The following is a 20269-nucleotide window of genomic DNA, read 5'->3' as shown; positions in this document are numbered from 1 at the left end:
GAATTTTAGTTTAGTGCATGGTTAAAGACAAGGGTCTAGTTTTAATCTCTGGCAGGTTGAAATCCAGTTTTTCCAACACAGTTTATTAAAGAGGCTATCTTTCCTCCACTGAGGATAGTCAGCTCCTTTGTCAAAGATGAGGTAGCTGAGTATATCTGGATTTGTTATTGTGTCTTTGAGTCTGCTCCACTGATCCTCAAGCCTGTTTCTTTGCCATTACCATGCTGTTTTTATCACAGTGGATTTGTAGTATAGTTTCAAGTTGAGAGTTGTTATTCCCTCTGCCATGTGTCTGTTGCCTAGGATGGCTTTTGCTATTCTAGGTCTCTTACAGTTCCTAAAGAATTTTTGGATTCTTTTTTCTAGTTCTGTGAAATATAGCGTTGGAATTTCAACTGGCATTGCATTGAATGTATATAGCAGTTTTGGTAGTATGGAAATTTTCACTATGTTGATTCTTCCCACACAGGAGCAGGGAATATGTTTCCATTTTTTTATATCCTCTTCCATTTCTTTTTTCAGAGTGCTATAATTTTCAGTGTAGAGATCTTTTGTTTTTTTCATTAGATTGATTCCTAGATACTTTATTTTTTTGGAGGTAATTGTAAAAGGAATTTTTTTCCCTTATTTCTCTCTCATTGAGTCTGTTATTTGTGTATAAGAAGGCTATTGATTTTTGAGACTTGACCTTGCATCCAGATACTCTACTGAATATGTCAATTAAGTCTAGAAGTCTTTTGGTGGAGTTTTTTGGGTCGTCAATGTAGAGTATCATATCATCAGCAAATAATGACAATTTAACTTCTTCCTTTCCTATCTTTATTGTTTAATTCCTTTCTCTTGCCTAATTGCTGTGGCTAATGTTTCCAGAACTATATCAAAGAAGAGTGGTGATAGTGGGCATCCTTGTCTTGTTCCAGATCTTAACATGAAGGTTTTCAGTTTTTGGTCATTTGATATGATGTTGGCTGTTGGTTTTTCATAGATAACCTTTATTAAGTTGAGGTATAGACCATCTATTGCAATTTTTGCAGGGTTTTTATCATAAATGGGTGTTGTCTTTTATTGAATGCTTTTTCTGCATCTATTGAGATGATCATATGGTTTTTGTCCTTGACTTTGTTAATATAACATATTACATTTATTGACTTTCATATGTTGAACCTCCCTTGCATCACTGGAATAAATCCGACTTGGTCAGGATGTATGATCTTCTTCATAATCCTCTGTATCTGTTTGCCAGTATCTTATTGAGGATTTTTGCATCTATATTCGTTAAGGAGATTGGTCTGTAGTTCTCTTTTTTAGTTGCATCTTTCCCTGGTTTGAAAATCAAAGTGATACTTGCTTCCAGGAATGAATTTGGAAGTATAGCTTCCCTTTCAATTTCATTGAAATGTTTGAAGAGTAATGGCAGTAGTTCTTCTCTAAATATCTTGTAAAATTCAGCAGTAAATGCATCAGGGCCTGGGCTTTTCTAAATTGTTAATTACATTTTCAATTTCCCTGACTGTAATTGGAGTGTTTGAAATGTTTTTATCTTCTTTGTTCAATTTGGTAATTCCTAAGTATCTAAAAATCTGTCCATTTCTTCAGTGTTTTCCATTTTATTAGACTACAGGGTCTCCAAGTAGGTATTAATGATCTTCGGGATTTCTTTTGGATCTGTTGTGGCTTCACCTTTTTCATTCCTGAATCATGGATCTGAGACTTTTCTTTCCTTTTTTTAATAAGATTAGCTAAGGGTTTGTCAATTTTATTTATTCTTTCCAAAAAACCAGCTATTTGTGTCATTTATTTTTTGTATCATTTTCTTGGTTTGCATTACATTGATTTCTGCTCAGATCTTTATAATTTCCTCTCTTGTTCGATCTTTGGGTCTTTCTTGCTCTTGTTTTTCTAGGAGTCTTAGTTTCATCATTAGGTTGTTTATTTGAGATTGCTCTGTTTTCCTTGTGTGGACATTCAATGCTATGAATTTTCCCAGTAGAACTGCTTTCATTGTGTTCCATAGATTCCTGTATGTTGTGTTGGCATTTTCATTTACTTGCAAAAACTTTCAAATTTCTTCTTTAATTTCCTCTGTAATCCATTGATTGTTTAGGAGAGTGTTGTTCAGTTTCTATGTGCTTGTGAATTTCCTAGTTTTTTGTGCTATTGATCTATAGCTTGATTGCACTGTGATCTGATAATATACAGGGGATGACTTCAGTTCTTTTGCATTTATTCAGACCTGTTCTGTGAGACAATATGTGTTCTATCTTGGAGAATTATCCATGTGCAGCTGAAAAGAATGTATATTTTGATTTTGTGGGGTTGAATACTCTGTATACATATATTAAGTCCATGTGTTCCAAAGCTTGGTTCAGTTCTATTACTTCATTGCTGATTTTCTGCCTAGATGATCTGTGAATTAGTGATAGTGGGGTATTTAAATCCCCCACTATAATTGTATTAGTGCTTATTTGGTTTTTCATGTTAATACTCTGTATACATATTAAGTCCATGTGTTCCAAAGCTTGGTTCAGTTCTATTACTTCATTGCTGATTTTCTGCCTAGATGATCTGTGAATTAGTGATAGTGGGGTATTTAAATCCCCCACTATAATTGTATTAGTGCTTATTTGGTTTTTCATGTTACTTAATATTTGTTTTATATAGATGGGGGCATTTATATTTGGTGCATATATGTTTATGATTGTCAACTGTTCCTCTTGAATTGTTCCCTTTACAAGGATGTAGTGTCCTTCTTTGTCTCTCTTAATGAGTTTTGGTTTGAAATTTACTTTGTCTGAGAATAAGACTGCTACCCCTGCTTTTTTCTGGGCTCCTGATGCATGGAGAATTGTTTTCCATCCTTTCACTTTCAGTGTATGGGCTTCCTTTTGCACTTGGTGTGTTTCTTCTTTACAACATATTGTTGGATTTTGCTTCTTTTTTTTCCAGCTTTAATTGAGTTTATTGGTACATTTTAGGGATACAGTACAGTTATATAAAGTGTTGAGATCTTGTACCTCCACATGACAAGACTTGATTCTCATTTTTTCCCCTTACCCATTCCCTCCCTTCACCCCCTCCTCCCCTCCCCATCTACAAACACTTTATTTCCATCTTTTCATTATCTCACATTTTTTTCTTTTCCCTTACGGATTTTGCTTCTTAATCCATTCTGCCAGTCTATTTCTCTTGATTGGTGAATTAAGGCCATTAACATTGATGGTTATAACTGATATGTTCTGACTTATTATTGTCATGTTATTGTCCTTTTGTTGTCTCTTTTTACTTTTTCTCCCCTCTCCTTTTAGTTTCTTGCCTTGCCTATTTGATTTGGTCGGTTGGGACTCACGGTATTGTGACCTTCATTGTCCTTTTCTAGGATATTGTTTAGAATTCCTTGCAGTGCTGGTTTGGTGTTCATGAAATTTCACAGATGTTGTTTATCGTGGAAGTATCTTATTTCCCCTTCTAGTTTGAAACAGAGTTTTGCAGGATACATCAGTCTAGGTTGGAGGTTATTTTCTTTTAGGACTTGGAATACCTCACTCCAGGCTCTCCTTGACCTAAGGGTTTGTGTTGAAAAGTCTGCTGTGATTCTAATGGGCTTTCCTTTGCATGTGATTTTTTTCTTTTCTCTTACTGCTTGTAGTATGTTGTTTTTCTGTTGGATTTCTGGAATCTTTATTATTATATGTCTAGGTGTAGATTTTTTTGTATCACAGCTAGTTGGAGTTCTATATGACTCACTTATCTGTATGATTAATTCTTCCCTTCTGTTTGGGAAGTTTTCTCTCATTAATTCTGTGAAGAGCTTTTTTAAGTCATATGTGTTTTCTCCTGCTATTTCATGGATTCCTATCAGTCTTATGTTATTTTTCTTTGCATCATCTAGATGTTGTTGGATTGATTTCTCATGATCCCTTACTGTTTTTGAGAGACCTCTTTTTTCACGGTCACTGACTGCCATCCTATCTTCTATATCTGAGTTTCTATCTTCACAATCATTTATTCTGTTGTGCACACTTTCAATAGAGTTTTTTATCTCCTGGATATCTGTTTCAATCTGTTTTATGAATTCCATTTCTTTCCTCTGTTGGGCATTCATTGTTTCCATTTCTTTCTTATGCTGAGTCTTCATTGCTTCTATCATGGTCTTTAGCTCATTTATTTTTTTGTCAGTTTCTGTTCTAGAGTCTCGAATCATGACTTCAATTTTGCTCATCATCTCTATGGTTTTGAATTTTTCTAGAGCCTGATTGATCTGTTTTGGTATCTCCTATGCTATAGTTTCAGGGTGTGCTGCTGGTTCAGTATCAGACTTTTTAACCTCATTTGTCCTACTTCTTGGGATTGGTGAACTGGAAATCTGTCTCTGTGTCTTGCTTAAGTGTTTTCTTATTTTTATTTTTGTTGTTTGCTTGTACTTGGTTTAATTTCTGGATATTACTTAAATTTTCCCTATATAGTTGCGTTTTAGCTTTTGAGTCTCTAATATTAGACTCATAGACATTCTCATTTTCATAATATCTGAGAAAACAACTCATTAAATCAATCATATTCCTTTATCCCAATTGATAAATTCAGCAGCCCAATAGGATCAAGTACAGCTTGCAAATTGAGCACTTGTGGTAGTCATTAATCTATCACCTTTAAACCATGTGAATTAAATTAATATCAAGAAGCAGCCCAAAATATGTTTGCAGTGAATACACTTTTCAATATAGCATCTTTACCATTTAGGATGGGGGGTTAGACTGAGTTAGGATGAGAGGAGTAGCTAACTGAAAGAACTAGATAAGGTTTGAAGTGAAACCAGAGGACATAGAATGCCTTTACTATCTGTATGAAGCTATTAACTTCAGAGAGGATAGACAGAGTGCAGGAAGAAGGACAAGAATATATCCCCTTAACAGTAACAGGGGATTGCCTTCGCTTAAAGCTATGGAGCCATGGGTGAGGTAAAATGACTGGAGAAAAGAACATAAAGAAAAGAAAAGGAAAAATAATAAAAGAAGAAGTCTCAGTGCAGGAGCAGGAATAAAAAGGGAGATGAGGGATAATGTGGTGGAGCAAGAGCCTGAGTTGTATAGAGAGGACAGAAAAAAGAAAGAAGTTTTAGGGTGGAATGAGGAAAAGAAAAAAAAAAGAATTTGAAGGGCCTCTTTCAGACTATGTCTCTGCTCTCATATTATACCACATGTACAGCCATATGCAGAACTGAATCCCCTGATCTCAGCTAGCCAATTGCAGGTCCCCACCACTCAGACTGACCTCAGTCCACAAGGCCTAACTTCAGTTTCCCAACCCACAGGGTTGAACTCCACTCAGTTCTATTACAGTTTTCCCTTGCCCTTTCTTTAAAGATGTTCAAAGTTGGGTGTTCAGAAAACTACCCTTCATGAGCACCTATGCCTCGGCAGGGTGGGTCCAAGGACTGGCCCAATCAGGAGGTTTGAGAACCGGTGGAGGGGGTCATGGGGGTGTTTCAAGGGCGCCCACTCAGCTACCTTCCTTACTGGATCTGTTGGCACGCAGTCGGGGAGGTCACACACCCACCAGGTGGGCCCAAGCAGCAGCTGGAGAGACCTCCTCTGGGGTCCTTGGGTCTTTACTCAATTTTGTTTATTCTTTCAAAGAACCAACTTTTGCTTTTGATTTTATCATTCTCTTATTCTCCATTGCATTTATTTCTTCTCTGATTGATTTTCATAATTTCCATGTTTGTATGAGCTTTGGGATTTTCTTCTTCTTTTTATAGGAGTTTGAGGTTCAGCATGAGGTTCTTCATTTGAGCTAACTCTATTTTTCTAATATGGGTATACACTGCTATTAATTTTCCTGGAAAGATTCCAATATGTTTTATTGACATTGCATTTCATTGTAGAAACTGTCTGATTTTAATTTCTTCTGTGACCCATTTGTTATTCAGAAGTGTATTATTCAATTTGCATATGTTTATGTAGTTATTGTGGTTCTCTTTGCCATGGAACTCTAATTTCATCCCAGTTTTAACCAATAATATACAGGGGGTAAATGTAATTTCTTTGCCTTTTCTTAAACATGCTTTATGAGGAATTATGTGGTCTACTTGGATAATGATCCATGTGCAGCCAATTCGAATGAGTATTCTGATTTTGTGGTGTGGAACACTTTGTAAACTTCTGTTAAGCCCAGTTTTTGTTTGTCTGTTTGTTTTGGTGCTGGGGATCAAACTCGGATCCTTGAACTTGTGAAGCAGGTGGCAGCAACACTGACAACTTGACATATTCATTTTCATAAAAGTATCTTATTTCTCAATTGATCTTCAAAAATAGTTTTTTGGGTGACATCAGTCTGGGTTAGAGGCTGTCCTGTTTTAGGAATTGAGATATTTCACCCCAGGATTTTATTGCCTTGCAGTTTGTGTTGAAGAAGTCTGCTTTAATTCTCACAGCTTTACTTTGTGTTTGATTGTTTTTTCTCTAACAGCTTGTAGGATTTTTCTCTTTTGCTGGGTTTCCAGAATTTTGACTATTCAATGCTTAGGTGCAGATTTTTTTTCATCATGGTCAGTTGGAGTCCTATATTCCTCACTTATCTGTATGTCAAATTATTTTACCCTGCTTCTGAAGTTTTCTGCCATTACTTCTGTGAACAATTTTTTATGTTATTTTATGTCATCTGCCCTCTCCTTTTTCTTCTTTGACTCAGATTAGTCTTATGTTATTCTTCTTTGCATCATCTAGCAGCTTCAGAGGAGATATGGGATGTCTATCTTTGAGGCAGATGGCCACTGCTGGTTTTCATGTCTTTGGAGTACTAATACACTGAACTATAGTACTCCATGTTTGTGCTATTTCTATGTAGAATATTGGTGTGATTCTTGCTGGTGGGAGCGTAGAGTCACTTCATGAAATATTTTGGCAGATTTTTCCACAAGGATGGCACAGAAGGTCTTTATGAGGGGTCAGTTTCTTGATCATGGGCTTCCAGCCTCAAGGGCTGCCCATGTTACACAGATCCCTATGCCTCAATGATTCCTTTTTTCCTTCTTCTTTGATAAAATTCAGGGCAGGCAAACTTTGCTTCCTTTGTTCTCCATGAATTTTTCCAGGGTGCTTCCCCATAACTCAAAGATAGGCACCCCTTGCAAAAGCAAGCCAACATTTTTGTAATGTACTTATCAAATGGTTCTATCTAGAAGCAAATTAATATCTTAAATAATATCAAATTAGTGCTTTCCATAGCAAAGACTTTGTTTTAGTAAATAATATGTCGCACTCTATCAAAACATAGCCACTTTCAACTGCCTGCCTCACAGGTGCAAGGTACTGAGTTCAATACCTGGTACAAAAAAATATCCACTTTATAGCCAATAAGTGAAATGGAGGTTTGTTTTGAATTCTGTTGCTATCCTTTCAAGTAATAGTTTTTACCCTCCATTTGCACACTCATAAATCCACATCCAATACACAGTATGCTCTTTTGACACTTTATATGATCATGCAACTTATTTCCAAATAGATTACACTCCAGTACAGTAGAAAGCTCAGATACTCATCATATTCTTATTCTTATATATTTCTTTGTCTCCCACACTTTCTTTCCCATACATTCCATTTACCTCATTCTGAGTTATTTCCTGATACTGTATGTGGCTTGTCCTCACCTATCTTCAATGTACTCAGGATGCTTCTTTGCATTAGTACCATGGAGCAAAAATTGTCTGACATAAAGCTTATTTTTGTAATAATATAGTGAATATAGAATGTACTTTGTTGAATATTGTGGATACACTGTACTGATTATCAGTTTTTCACACTGTAATCATATGGCTAACTAGAAAAGGAAGCTCACTACTGCTGTCCAAAATCATGATATTTTTAATACATATAAAAATTCTAAATATGATTTCTACTGAATGTATATTGATTTCACATCACTGTAAAATTGAAAAAATTATAAATCAGGATATCCTAGGAGAAGACAATCAGGATCAAAACCAAAGGAAGTCCATCAAAATGAACCCCTCAGGCACAACAAGACATTACATGCAAAGGGAGAGAATCCAACAAAATAGTTATGAGAAGGGTAAGTCAATGCATATCAGTTATAACCATCAATGTTAATTGTCTCAATTCATCAGTTAAAAGAAATAGACAGGCAGAATGGGTCAAGAAGCAAGATCCAATAATATGCTGCATACAAGAAACACACTCAACTCAAAATGAAACTCAGAATGAAAGTTAAAGGGTGTAAATCCATACTGCATATAATAGGAAAATCCTCCAAAATCAGGAGTAGCTATCCTATTTGCAGATCAAGTAGATTTGAAACCAACACTGATTAAGAGAGACAAAGAAGCACAATACATCTAGGTAGAGGGAACAATCCAAGAGGAAGTGATGGTAATCTTAATTATGTGTGCACCAGACATAAGTGTGCCCACCTATATACAACAATATTAAAGGATGTGAAAAATCATATAAGCACTAAAACAGTAGTGGAGGATCTCAATACACCACTGCAACAAATATACAGGTCAACCAGACACAAAATAAACAATGAAATAACAGAGCTCAATTAAACTCTTGAAAAAAATGAACTTAACATATGTTTACAGTGTTCCACGTCACAAAATCAGAATACACATTCTTTTTGTCTGCACATGGGTCGTTCTCCAAAATAGCTCAAACCTGCTAATACAATATGATGTATAAGTGCAAAGGAACTGCATTTATCCCTTGTATATTATCAGATCATAGTGCAATGAAATTGGAGATAAATAATAAACAAAATCACAATAATTTTATAAACACACAGATATTGAACAATACCCAGTAACCAATGTGTCACAAAGGAAATATAAGAAGAAATAAGACAATTCCTACAAATAAATGAGAAAGAAACATTAGAACATATCAGACTCTATGGGACAAAATGAACGTAGTCTGTCTTATGAGAGAAATTCATAGTAGTACATAGTCATATTAGGAAAACAGCAAGCTCAATTGCACAACCTGATGCTGAATCTCATGGTTCTATAAAAAGAAGATCAGGACAAATCCAAAGCTCATACAAGGGAGGAAATTATAAAGATCAGGGCACAGAATAATTCAATGGAGACTAAGAGAACAATGCAAAAAAATCAGTGAAACCAAGAGTTGGTTCTTAGAAAGCATAAACAAAATTAATAACCCCTTAGGCAATGTTATCAGAAAAAGGAAAGAAAATGTCCAGATCCACTCAATTAGGAATTAAAATGGTGAAATTACAACGGACTCAGCAGAAATCCAGAGGATCATCAATACCTCCTTTGAGAACTTCTATGCCAATAAGATGGGAAACACAGAAGAAATGGACAGATTTCTAGGTATGTATGAATTACCAAAGTTAAAGGAAGATGAATTAAAAATTCAAAACAACCCAATATCAAATAATGAAATTGAAAAATATAATTAAAAACTTACCAACGAAGCATAATCCAAGTCCTGATGGTTTCACTGCTGAATTCTACAAGACATTTAGAAAGAAACTACTGCTACTACTGTTTAAACTTTTCAATGAAATGGAAAGGGATGAAGTACTCCTGAATTAATTCCTGAAAGAAAGCATCAACTTGAACCCCAAAGCAGAGAAAGACCCAACCAAAAAAAGACAACTAAGAGCCAAATTCACTAATAAACATAGATGCAAAAATCATTCATAAGATACTCACAAATATAATGCAGGTGATCATTATGAAATCATACAACCTGACCAAATGGGATTTATCTGAGGGATGCAGGGATGGTTCAAAATATGCAAATTGATAAATGTTATACACTATATTAAGAAAGCCAAGGACAAAAATCATATGGTCATCTCAATAGATGCAGAGACAAAATGCAACACATATTCATGATAGAAAAACCTCCATAAATTTGGAATAGATGGTGTCTACCTCAAACTGATAACAGCCATCTCTCAAAAACCAACAGCCAATATCATACTGAATGGGCAAAAACTGAAATTCTTCACACTAACATGAGGAACAAGACTAGGATGCCCACTATCACCACTCCTGTTCGATATAGTTTTGGAAACAGGCGCATCAATTAGACAAGAGAAAGAAATAAAAGGAATTAAGATAGGAAATGAAGAAGTCAAATTGTTATTATTTTCAGATTGCATGATACTCTGTTTAGAAGACCCCAAGAACTTCACCAAAGTCTTCTAGACTTAATAACCAAATTCAGCAAAGTAGCTTGATACAAGGACAACACTCAAAAACCAATAGCTTTTCTGCACACAGAAAACAGACTCACTAAGAGAGAATGGGGGCAATCAATTCCTCTCACAATAGCATCCAAAAAATTGAAATACCTAAGAATCAACCTAACAAAAGAAATAAAGTTCTATACAATAAAATAAAGTCCTCTCCCAGCACTCTGATAAAAATATTGATGAGGCTATCATAAAACAGAAAGACATCCCTTGCTCCTCTGTAGAAGAGTCAACATATTGAAAATGGCCATACTTCCAAAACTGCTATATAGATTCTATGCAATTACATACTAAATCCCACAGCATACTTCACATAACTTGAGAAAAAATCCAACAGTTTATTAGGAAGAACAGATATATAATAGCAAAAGCAATTTTATGCAATAAAGAGAAGTTAGGGGGTACCACAATCAATGATTTGAAAATATACTATGAGCCACTGTGATAAAAACAGAATGGTATTTGCAAAAAAAAAAGACAAAAGCAAAACAAAAAGACCTGAGAACCAGCGGAACAGATTAGTAGATGCAGAAACAAGTTCACACACACTCAGCCACTTCATCTTTGGCAAAGGAGCCAAACACCCTCACTGGAGGAAATATAGCCATTTTAATAAATGGTGCTGGATAAACTGGATTTCAAACTGCCAATGATTAAAACTAGACCTATATGTCTCACTGTGCACTAAAGTAAAATTGAAATGGATTAAAGAATTAAATATTAAAACAAACACTATTTCAGCTTGAAGAGAGGTTAAATAGAATTCTTGAAGACATTTGTGTAGGAAAATATTTATGAACAAAGCCTCAGTTGCCCATGAGCTAGCACAACCAACATGTGGGATGTCTTCTTTTTAAAAAGCTTCTGCACAGCAAGAGAGATGAACCACAGTGTGAAGAGACAACCCCTTCCTCAGACAAAGGTTTACTATCTAGATTATATAAAGAACTTAAAAAAGCAGACCTCCTACATTTAAAGATCCAGTTTATAAATAGACATCTGAAATGAACAGATATTTTTTAGACAAAGAAGTAGTAATAGCAAATGAACATATGAAATACTGTTCAACATCACTGGTCATTCAAGGAATTCAAATTAAAACAATGCTGAGATTTTATCTCACCCCAGAAAGAGTGATGGATATCACAAAATCAATCAATAACAAATGCTGGATGGGCAGGGGAAAGAGGAACAGTGATCTACTGCTGGTGGTAGTGTAGACTGGTGCAACCACTGTGGAAAGCAGTATGGAGATACTCAAAGAACTAGGATTAGAGGTCCCATTTGACCCAGCTATTCCCCTGTTGGTTATCTTCCCTAAAGAATTAAAATAATCATACCATAGTGATACATGTGCATCCATGTTCACAGAAGCACAATTTGTAATCAATAAAACTTGGAAGCAACCCAATTGCCCATCAATGGGAGACTGGATAAAGAAAATGTTTGTGTATTTTTTTGTATAAAATGTAGTACTACTCACCCATAAAAATGAGAAATTAGACATTTATATCTAAATGGTAGCAATTTGAGGTGGTACTGAACTGAAATAAATATGGTACACATTTGTAAATACTGAATAGATTCTGTAGCTTGAGAAACTGAAAGTGTAAAAAAGGACTAAGGGATATAATAGATTAATGTGAAATAGAAAATGGACAAAGAGGAAAGGGAAATAGGAGTGTTAGGGGAAAGGGAAGAAGGGGATGGAATTAATTTTCACAAATGAAAAATGATAAAAACAACATCTTTGTAGCTAGAGAGGAATGGAGGGATTGAATGGAGGGCAGGGGAATGGGGAAAAATGAAGATTGATTATGTAAAGGTAAAAATTTCCAACAGTGAATGTCATTATATTTTATACATTAAATATACCAGTAAAATTAATTTTAAAAAGCAAAAGAAGCTCTTCAATAATCAAATAGTGTTTTGTAAATATATTTATAAATGATACTATAATAATTTTAAATATTTCAACTCTTCAGGATGTATTCATTTTTTTAATTGAGTTTATTGGTACAATCTACGTATACAATACAGTTACATTCATCATTGGGATTACGTACCTTTACATAATAGGTCTTGATTCTCATTTTTTCCCCTTGTCCCTGCCCTTCCTTCAACCCCCATCCCCTCCCCATTTACAAACACTTTACTTCCATTTTTTCAGTTTCTCATATTTTTTCCTCTCCCTTATTACCTTTCCCCCACCTTTCCCACTTTCCCTACACCTTTAGCCCTTTACTTCCTATTTCACATTATTAATTATCTCATTATCATCCTGTGTACTATTATAGTTTTTGCACCAAAGAAACTATTCAGGATGTATTCTTATAAAAGTAGCTTAAAAACTTGTTCCCAAGTGTGTAAAGCTTCAGTGGTCCTGATACTTGTAAAAGGTGGAGCCAACTAGCAGGAAGTTAGGTCCTGGGGACATGCCCAAAAATGAGAGGAAGCAAAACCCCTCCTCTTCCCAGCTGCCATGACCTAAATAGAATTGGTCCATCACTTGCTCCTCATCAAGATACTCTCCCACATTACTGCTTCAATTACAATGATACCAGCCACTCATGAAGAGGCAGGCACAATGCCACTGAGCTAAATCTCCAGCCCCAAATTTTTTTTGTACTAGGGATTGAACTCAGGACCTTGTGCTTGAGATCAAATGAAAATAGTATTCTTTTTAATTTGATTAGCTGGGGTACTTTCTAAAGTAATTAAACTATGGAAATCAATATGGAGATACCTCAAAGAGGTGGGACTAGAGGTGCCATTTGACCCAGCCTTCCCTCTGCTGGGTATCTTTCCAAAAGAACTAAAAGAATCATGTCACAGTGATATACACACACCCATGTTTACAGTGGCACGGTTTGTAATAGCTAAACCTTGGAAACAGCCCATATGCCTATCAGTTGGAAACTGGATAAAGATGTGTTTTTTCTATAAAATGGAGTATTACTAGCCATAAAGAATGAGAAATTAGATTTATTCATAGGAAAATGGATACATATTGAGGATATACTCCTAAGTGAAATAAACACGTCACACATGTGTAAATACCAAATAGTTTCTCTGGTGTGAATAAACTGTAATAGTACATAAGATCCTAATGAGATAAGTGACATTGTGAAATGGGAAGGAAAGGTCTAAAGGTGTAGGGAATATGGGATGGGTAGGGGAAGGGTAATAAGGGAAAAGAAAAAAATGTAAGAAAATGAAAAGATGGAAATAAACTGTTTGCAAATGTGGAGGGGAGAGGGGGTGCAGGGAGGGCAGGGAAAAGGGGAAAAAATGAGAACCAAGGCCTGTCACACGTAGAGGTACAAGATCCTAACAGTGAATGTAACTGTACATTATAGCTAAAATGTACCAATAAACTCAATTAAAGAAAGTATTTAAAAGATGACTATCTGATCAAGTGGCTAAAGACATCTCAGCATCATACGCAACAAGATCCCCTAAATGGAATGCTGCATGTTCTCTGCTTGGCTCACTTAGTAGGAGATCTCTCCATGGATAGCGCACAAGACATCTCTGTATTGAGCTGAATGCTAGTCCTGGCCTGGAAATGATACTGCCACATCTTTATTTCTTTCACATGTGAGTATGATTATTCATAATAAATGGGTCCATGTTACTGATTTCAAGCTATACTACAAAGCAATAGTTATTAAAATGACATGGTACTAGAGCAAAAGAGACACATGGATCAAAGGAATAGAATAGATGATTCAGCTGAGGATTTAGTTCAGTGGTTCCAGCACCTGCCCCACAAGCACAAGGACCTGAGTTCAATCCCTAGTACTAAAAAAAAAAAAAAAATGAATAGAGGATTCAGAAGCATCCCCATATACATTCAGCTATTTGATCTCTGACAAAGAGGCCCAAAGCACAATTTGAGGGATAGACTAGGACTAGTCAACAAATGGTATTGGGAAAACTGGATGACTCTTTGAAGAAGATTGAACCTGGGCCCATATTCCTCACCATGTAATAAATTGATGTAAAATGAATCAATGATCTAAATAACAAAACAGAAACATTAAAAATACTGGAAGATAAAACAGATAAATCCTCTGAAGCTACAGATGCATGGAATGATTTTCTATATAGAACTGCAATTACACAAGGAATAACAAGAATTAACAAATAGGATGCTATCAGACTGACAAGTTTATAATACAAAAAAACAGGAGTGAAGATAAATCCAACAGGATGACCATTTTTTTCAGCTTTAATTGAGTTTATTGGTACATTTTAGGGATACAGTACAGTTACATTGATTGTTGGGATCTTGTAACTCTACATGAAAAGTCTTGATTCTCATTTTTTCCCCTTACCCCTGCCCTCCTTTCACCCCCTCCTCCCCTCCCCATCTACAAACGCTTTATTTCCATCTTTTCATTATCTCCCATTTTTTTCTTTTCCCTCATTACCCTTCCCCTACCCATCCCACCTTCCCTACAACTTTAGCTCCTTTCTTCCCATTTCTAAATGTCAGTAATCTTATTAGGATCTTATGAAATATTGCAGATTATTCACACCAGATAAACTATTTGGTATTTACACATGTGTGACTTATTTATTTCACTTAGGAGTATATCTTCAATATGTATCCATTTTCGTATGAATGAATCTATTTTCTCATTCTTTATGGCTGAGTAATATTCCATTTTATAGAAAAACCACATGTTCTTTATCCAGTTTCCAACGGATGGGAAAAAGGGCTGTTTCCAAGTTTTAGCTATTACAAACTGTGCTGCTCTAAACACGGGTGCACATACTTCTCTGTGATATGATTCTTTTAGTTCTTTTGGAAAGATACCCAGCAGAGGGATGGCTGTGTCAAATGGAACCTCCAGTCCAAGCTCTTTGAGGTATCTCCATATTGATTTCCATAGTGGTTACACCAGTCTGCACTCCCACCAACAATGGAGAAGGATTCCTTTCTCCCCACATCCCCGCCGTCATTTGTTATTGTGTGATTTCTTGATAGCAGCCACAGAGTGGCCATTTTTTAACAGATACTTCTCAGACAGGGCACTAATATATAGAATATATAAGTTTTTCAAAAAATTGCCCACCTAAAATTAAAGACCCAGTCAATAACAGAGCAAGTGTAATATACAGACACTTTACTGGGAGGAATTACAAATATAATTTGTAATGAAAGAAATGTTGAGGATACTTAGCCATTAGAGAAATGACAATTAAAACAATGATAAGTTTCTGTCTTAGTTATTATTTCTTTTTGTTGAGAGAAAATGCCCATTACAAAATGTCACAGGAGGAAAGGTATATTTGGTTTATAGTTTGTAGAGGTTTCACTTCATACTTGGCTGATTTCAAGGAAGGGTGACATGATAGAGGAATTGGAGGGATATATTTTGCAACTTGATCCTTTCTTCCATGACCCCCATATTTTTGGTACTGGGTATTTGAATTCAGGACCTTGTGCTTGTGAGGCAGGCTCAGTGCCACTGAGCTAAACCCCTGGCCCATTGGAGGGTTATGTAAATACAAGCCATGACATTCTTGCCCTGGCCCCTCAAAGACTCATGTACGTACTTTTAAGAAAAAGGCATACAGTCTATCTCTAAATTGTGAAAACCCTAACAGTTTCACTATGGCAGAAAAGTCTAAGTCCAAAACTCTTAGCTTCCATCCACAGTACAAATAAAAAGAAAGTTAAACACTTCCAACATACAATGATACAATGGTGCATGCGCGCATGCACACACACACACACACACACACACACACACACACACACAAATTACTATTCCAAAAGTTACAAATGCAGACATGGAAAGAAATGGAGCCAAGGCAGATGCCAGCAGGGCAAATGTTAAGAACTATAGTTCCATATCCAACATCCAGAACAATCAGTAGCAAGATATAAACTGCAAAGAGCTTTTGTGACTCTGTTCCTTTAGCACTGCCAGTTAAGGCACCTCCCATAGCTTTTCTGCCTTCTATCTTGGACAAGCTTTTCTCTCTTCTTACAGTTTTCCTCAGACAATCCATATCCCTGTCTTTCCCACACTTCTTGGGTCTCAACTGCACATTTGGCTTCATACTCACAGCCTCGCCCACGGCCCTCTCAGGGGCACACTGTCTAGCTTTGAAACCCTTCTGAAATCTGAGTGGAAGCCATCTTCACCCCAAAACTCTTTCATTTTGCATGCACATAAGACCAGTACCTCATGCATGATGCCAAGGTAAACCACTAGCTGAAGCATTAGACGGGTTTTCTTCCCTCTTGCCTGTAGGGCTAGAAGGCCTGGATTACTGAACATTGTGAACCAAATCCAGAAGAAAAACATTTTCTTGGCAACCACCATTCTAAAGCAAGGTACTCTGAGACTCTCCTCTCAAAGCAAAGCCATTCATATTTGCAACTCTGAGGCTACAAAGGGTGGAGTTCTGATAGTTCTTGTGATGGTCTCAGGACATCTTTTCTATTGTCCTTTTTCCTTTGAGAAACAGTATTTTATTGTGTACCTGGGATTGAACTCAGATCCTTGTACTTGCAAGGCAGGCGGTGGGACCACTGAGCCAAATCCCCACACCATGAAGCAGTATCTTCTGTTTCAGCTTTGCAGGCCACAACTTTACTGCAGCTTCCTTTATTTCCAAACTCAGAACGTTTAAATCATTTTGATGGGCTTCTTGCTGTTGATTCTCAACATACATCTGCCTAAAATACCCCAACAGTTGCCATGCCATGGCCTCATCATTAGACTGCCTGAATTTTCTTCTGGAAGATTTATTAGTCCACTGCCCTTAAATTCAGACTCAGGCAAAGTCTCTGAACATGAGCAACATGCAGACGAACTTTCTGCCAAAGGATAACACACATCATGTAGGGTCCAACAGCCAAGGTAGTCTTCCTCCCAGCAGAAACCTTCTGAGCCTTGTCTCACTGGTAAGAATTCTATCAGCCTTCAAGTCTTGAACTCTGTTCTGAATCTCCCATCAACTACACTTTGAGGTATTCCAGGATTACATCTTCAGCTGGCATCACCAAATCCTCCAAAGTTTTCCCAAAGGCTCCTGAAACACATGATCAGGTATAGCAATGACCCCACTTCTGTGGTACAAAATTCTGTTTTAGTTAATTTTTTCTCATTCCTGAGCTAAAATACCTGGCACTCAAAGTTAAAGAAAGGAAAGGTTACTTTTTGTAGAGGTTTCAGTTCATAGTCAGCTTGTAACAAACCAGGGTGGCATGAAAGAAGGGAATCACAGAGGAGAAACAGCTCTTGATGGGCAGCAAAGCAGGAAAGTAGTGAAGAAGTGCTTATTTCATATTGCTTATAACCGATCCAGGTTATTCACTCTTGGCATGGGGAGTTAGCCCTGACACCCAGGGTAGGGAAGCCTTTATTCTAGCATTTCACCATTAATCAATCTCGGCATCACCTCCTCAAGCCCAGCATCACATTATGGATGCAGCCACCTTTGCAAAGCCTCATCAATGAACACATGTGGCTTTGCAGGGGCATCTAGACAGAAGCTATAGTAGATTCTTTCTTACTCAGGAAAAAATGTCAATCATGAGGAAATTTAAAACAATCAAAGACTTTATTAGGGAGTGATAAAGGGAATGAAGGGAAAGTAGGAGATTGGGGAAAAATAAGAACCAAAGTCTAGGATGTGAAAAATGGGAAGGGTAGAGGAAAGCAAGTAAGAGAAAAGGAAAAAAAATGAGAAAATGAAAAAATGGAAATAAAATATTTGTAAATAGGGAAGGGAGGAAGGGTTGAAGGGAGGGCAGGGATAAGGGGAAAAATGAGAACCAAGACCTGTCATATAAAGGTACAAATTCCCAATGATGAATGTAACTGTACTGTATACCTAAAATATACCAATAAACTCAATGAGAAAAAAATACAAATTCTCAATGATGAATATCATATTGGGTACCCAAAATGTACCAAGAAACTTAATGAATAAAAATAATCTAATGAAGATATTGTTGTGATGAAAAAGATACTTACCTATGTTGTTGTTGGGAATGTAAACTAGTACAACCTTTATGGGCATCAGTATAGAGATATCTCAAAGAACTAATATTAAAAATTCCATATGACCCAGCTATACCTCCTGTAGAAATCTTCTCTAAAGAGTTTAATACATTGTACTACAACAGTAGATGCATACCAATGTTTATGCCAGCCTAATTCATAATAGCTAAATCCCAGAGGCAGCCTACCTATCCAACAAGAGATGATTAGATAAAAATATGATATCTATATGTAATGTAATTGTACTTGGTTATAAATATGGACAAATTTGAGACTTTTGTAGGAAAATTGAAACATCAGGAAAATACAATATTGTGTGAAATAAATCAGACTCACAATGTTGAACACCATTTGGTATTTCTCACTCAGATAAGGCAAAGTACAAACTAAGAGAAACATAATGGGAGAATAGAAGAAACAGTGGGTTAGATTTCTTCCATATGGAAAGGGGTCCAGGGAACCCAGTGTGAGGGGTAAAGGATAATGGCCAAGGAAATGGGTAGAGTGAAGATGTGCCCTGTATAGGATCCTAATGAGCTCAATGAATATGAACAGTATACGCCATAAACGTGAAATAAGATTAATGATATGAAAAATAATGAAAAAAATGAGGAAAGGAATTAGAAGATGAAAGGGAACTGCATTAAAATAAAGAAGTTGCATTACATACACTTTCATGATAGTAAAGTGCAGGTCATGCAAACATGTACTAACATTTTCTCAATTTTTCTTTTCCCATCCTTCTTTTTTACCATCTCCCCTACCTAGTTTCCCTTTTCATTTGACCATTATCTTCCTATTTCATAACATTTAGTGTACATTCTGGTTCTTATTCACATATTCAGATTTGAAAACAAAGCATTGTAAATAGAAAGGGGAAGAGAGTTTGAAGGGAGGTTAGGGGAATGGGACAAGAGTTCAGATATGTCACATACAGGTTCAAATTCCCTATAAGGAATGTGATCATTATGTATATTTAAAATGTATTAATCTACTTAAGTTTTAAAATGTACTAATAAAAGAGTAAAATATTTTTAAAAGATCAAGAAGATAGAAAGAAGTAAAATTGAAGCTATGAGTTTATTAGAGAACTTCATTATATAATTGGAACAAAATTGGTGTTATGCAGTGGAACAGAAAGGGTAGACCACCCTGGATGATGTAACGCTGGCCTCAGGAGTTGAAAATATTATCTTGAGTTGTTCTAGTCTCTAGTGTTGGTGTTTAAGGATGTATGTTTCTGGGATCAATATGTCAGTAGTGTCTACGGTTACTTTCTGCTTAATGAGGAGTTCTGGATATTGACTCTTGGGAGATACAGAACCTGTGGGATTCAGGCTATGAAAACCTCATTCAAAAGTCCAGCCCAGACAGGCAGCGACAGCTGTTCTCTCTGCCAGAGATGGACTCTGCTTTTGTAGATCTCACTAATTCAGTCCATGTGTCTGCCCTTCCCAAGGACAGATCAGTGGTCTTCCACGTGCAGTGACTTGCCAAGCACCTTTGTCACTGAATCCTTCCAGGTAAGCCAAAGTCTCTCCCTTTATTATTAGAACCTGCGTGAGGACATTTTATAGCAATTTCTTGACTTTGAAGAGATTTTCTGGGCTTTTTTGTAATGGGGTTGTAAGGACTCTGCATAAGGAAGAGGAGAAAGAAGCTCAACAAGAGGTCTGTTGATCTCATGTTTCATGCCAATAGGAACAGCAGAAATCACCTAAATAGCAACACCCAAAACCTGAGTGTCCATCTCCCTCTCACAGTTAACCTATGTTTTTAATGTGCTGGATTTATTCAGATCTTTCTATATGAAATAATAAAATGAGACATGCCCAATTCACCACCCTGGTCAACCATTTCATTCTTCTTTTCTGAAATCAGAACATTTTGGTGATGTCCCTCATGTAGGGCTCCTAGTTTTACACTTAGTCATCAGTAAGACGCAGTACCCATTTAACCTAACAGTTAAAGAAGCTAGAGGTAAATTGGGCTGTAAA

Source organism: Fukomys damarensis, unplaced genomic scaffold (genome assembly GCF_012274545.1).
Source record: "Fukomys damarensis isolate Sample0158 unplaced genomic scaffold, DMR_v1.0_HiC HiC_scaffold_30, whole genome shotgun sequence".
Lineage (NCBI taxonomy): Eukaryota > Metazoa > Chordata > Mammalia > Rodentia > Bathyergidae > Fukomys > Fukomys damarensis.
Note: the sequence above shows the minus strand (reverse complement) of the source record.